Source organism: Pterocles gutturalis, unplaced genomic scaffold (assembly GCF_000699245.1).
Source record: "Pterocles gutturalis isolate BGI_N339 unplaced genomic scaffold, ASM69924v1 scaffold17192, whole genome shotgun sequence".
Taxonomy (NCBI): domain Eukaryota; kingdom Metazoa; phylum Chordata; class Aves; order Pterocliformes; family Pteroclidae; genus Pterocles; species Pterocles gutturalis.
In genome coordinates, this window is record NW_010115751.1 from 1 (window position 1) to 3,523 (window position 3,523).

General features: G+C 40.3%; 1 non-coding gene across 1 annotated transcript; it reads left to right on the forward strand.

The window, feature by feature from the left end:
- The first annotated feature begins 2,529 nt into the window (after positions 1-2,529).
- Positions 2,530-2,602, forward strand: TRNAV-AAC. The gene has a single exon. It is a non-coding gene; the product is annotated as a tRNA-Val (tRNA).
- Positions 2,603-3,523: the final 921 nt, after the last annotated feature.

The following is a 3,523-nucleotide window of genomic DNA, read 5'->3' on the forward strand; positions in this document are numbered from 1 at the left end:
TTCTATGATTCTATGATTCTATGATAAGAATCTTTCAGGTACTCTCCAGGCCTCTCCGTTGCACTCCTGTTAACCTTCCCACTTTGACAAGAAAGTTTGTTCCTAGCATTTTTAAATCAGACTGTTTGAAGGTTGTGTTTTACCAGTTGCCTGGTCAAGATGTCTGCTTTGTTCCTGGAGGAAATGACCCGATGTGCTTGTATGGCTGCAATGCCTTTCAGAAATGCTGCTGGTTCTTCTTTTATTCCTTGGTTGGTAAAGTGTAGAAATATCTCAGATCGATCAATACCAGCTACACAAACCAGAAAGGCTTTTGGGCATAAGAGTTTTACACAGCTTGCTTGAATAAAAGCTTGTACACCTGAGAGATTGTGCTTTCCAGCCTGCTTAGCTGGTGTAGTGTAAGGTATTGCCTCTCCTTAAAATTTTTTACACCTGTATTCAAAAAACATGATGACTGCAGTATTGCAATCTCTGTAATTTTTAAATGTAAATGTGTATAAATAACCTAAACCACTGGCAACCCCTGGTAATGAGTTAATTAGGTTCTGCCTTTCTTGAAGACCCCCCCAAATATGGCTAGAGTTTAATAAATGGGCTATTACCTTGTTGTTATGGTGTCACTTACCTGTATCTCGTGTACTGTCTGGTGTAGTGCTTCAAAGCAGAGCCTCTTTTCTTTAGTTGGCTTCACTTTACTAAATCATGAATATTTAAGTGAAATAGATATTATATATCTTTAAAAAACCTGTGGTGGAAAGTTGTTTACCTGGCAATGTTCCTTCAGGATCAGAGATAGCAGAGATAAGCTAAGTAATCAAACCCTTTCTTTAATTCAAGAATACAAACTCAGGAGATTTTTGGCGTATATAGTCCAATGATTCAATATAGATGTAGGAAAGAGAGGTTAGATTTGCAATGAATGCACATTAGGATATAGTCACTAAACAGAAGGGCGCATGATGAAAGGTCTTGGTCTACACTGTAGCTTTAGCCAAGCTCTCTGTGCTCCTGGAAAATGTACTACCATTGTGCTAAAGGCACCCAATGCCTCATTTACTTACAACTTCACTAATGAAAGCAATGAAAGCAGCCTACAATAACATCTTAGTGAAATGTCTGCAAATATTCTTCCACCAGGAAGAGTGGAAATTCTCCCTGTAAATAAAGGAGAGCAGGAAGGTTTATGTATACCACCTGGGCAGTACTCTTAATCCTGGTCATTGTGCCATTCATTTTTCTAGCACAGAGCTTTTACTGTTAGGTCGCTTACATGTCCCCAGAAGCCCCACCAACTGCTTGTGCATCAATAACCACTTTCAGAGGAGCTAATTTAAAAAATATTTACTTGGGTCCTTAATTTCATGTGTATTGAAAGCTAAAAAAAAAAACAGCCTCTGCTAAAATGGAATTATGTTGCTGAGGGACAAGCGTATAGGGGTAACTTATGTGTGTGGTTTTGAGGTTTTTTCCTTCAGTTTCATACTTGCCCTGGTAACAGGGGAGTTATCAGTCATCTCTTCTTTTCCCATCGTAACTCTTAGGCTCTTCTTTTTCTCTTTTATGTTCTTTGGGAATGAAAATGAGAGCCGAAAGTCATGTTTATCTTCTCTAAAGCATCAATTGAACTGGAAAAACCCCTTTCTCTCTGAGTTTCCTTTTAATGTAATGAAAACAAGGGCTCGGGGAAACCAGCTGCAAAATCCACCAAGCCTCTCCTCCCAGGCAGTTCCTAAATGTTTTCTCAGCCATGCCTCCCGACCCTTCCTGACAACTTTCTTTCCCTCACTCCCAGAACTCTTTGGAGCATAAATAAAATTTAGTGATATTAATCACAATTATTAATAGCAGACCTTGACAGTGTGGATGTTATGTGATCAGTGAGAACAGTTTGTCCTCTGCAGTGCAGTCACACCATCACCAGTACCTGAGCTAGCTAATCCAGGTCAGTGGGATGACAGGCTGCAGTGCACACAAACCCTCTCTGCACATAAACCCTCTGTACACATAAGCCCCCAGGGTGGCCTGGAGAGCATTCACAGTGAAGTCTACACATTTTGCTGCTTAGACTTTAAGTGATTCAGGAGAGCAAGAAAGGTCAGAGGAACAGGGCTAGGAGTCAATGACAGGTTTGGGAAGAGGACACTGAACAGATTGCAGTTTACTTTGTTAACACTTGATCTATTATTTTTAAATAATGAGAAGAAAGGTAAGAGAAAAATGGGAATAGCAACACCAGCTGCATTTGGAATGTCAGATTTTGTTTAAGCACTAACAATATTTCTAATTATGATGAAAGCAAACTTGGTCATATTTATGTTTTTCCACACAGAAATGGCCTCAGAGAGAAAGCTTCCCACCCAAAACCTGAGAGCTGGAGACAAACAGAACAAAATAAAGCAAAAATCTCAAAATAAATTCTTCCACATCTTGATAATAATTTCCCATCTTGTGTGTCTCCAAATCAGAACACAACCCTCAGATTACCCAGAAGCACATCTCCACTGCAATTTAACCCTTTTAACTGGAGTTTCCATAGTGCAGTGGTTATCACATTCACCTAACACGTGAAAGGTCCCTGGTTTGAAACTGGGTGGTAACACTGTTTTTAATGGTTGAACTCAATGATCTTAAGGGTGTTTTCCAACCTAAATGATTCTATGACTCTGGGCTACTGTCCACTCACTTTCTAGTCTCTTTCTTTGATCCCTGTCCCCATCATCCCCCATGCAGCAGGGTTCGTGCTCCTGCAGTTCATGGTGTAGTGAGCAGTTTTGGGGAGACATGCTTATAAAAGTGTGGCAGGGGCTGTGAAGGGCAGCCCACATTTAGGTTGTCCTAATCTGCCACAAAGTCGCCCCATGAGGGCATAATTTAATTAACACTGTCAATCAGCAGTGGCCAAAAAGAAACCATCCCCCCTTCGCAGCTGTAATCTGGCACTTGTTCTTATGCTTCTCCCCAGCATGGGCAGTGACCCAGTGTAGAGGACTAATCCATCTGGAAACAAAACAGGCTTTCAGCTCAGTGTGAATGTGAGGAAATTAATCTGAAATCTTTGATTGCTAGATACAGGTAATGGCATGTAAAAATATTATGTAGAAATAGTGAGAAGCACCAAAAGATTTTCCCTATTGACTTGGCTTATCGCAAAGTGGAAAGAGCTCAGTGGTGGGTTTTTTCCACTTTCTGTCATAGTTAATGACTCCCTTTGAAACACATTTCCACTAAATCCAGTAGCAAAAATTATGGCGTAATTAAGTAGGAGTCACTTACTATAATTTAACTATACAGATATACCACTAAGAATGTGCACTTCAATTTACTTCAATTAATGAGCTGTTCCCTGGACAGTTCTATGACAAATGCTACCATTCAGCTCTCTGAAACCTCTGCTTTTCCCAAAGTACTTCCATATGCTCCAGACAGGTCCTTTCGTACTCTTGTTTTCTGACTGTGAGAAGGCCTACAATTAAACAAGGAGCAAAGACACAGAAATGAGACCCAGAACAATACCCATGTC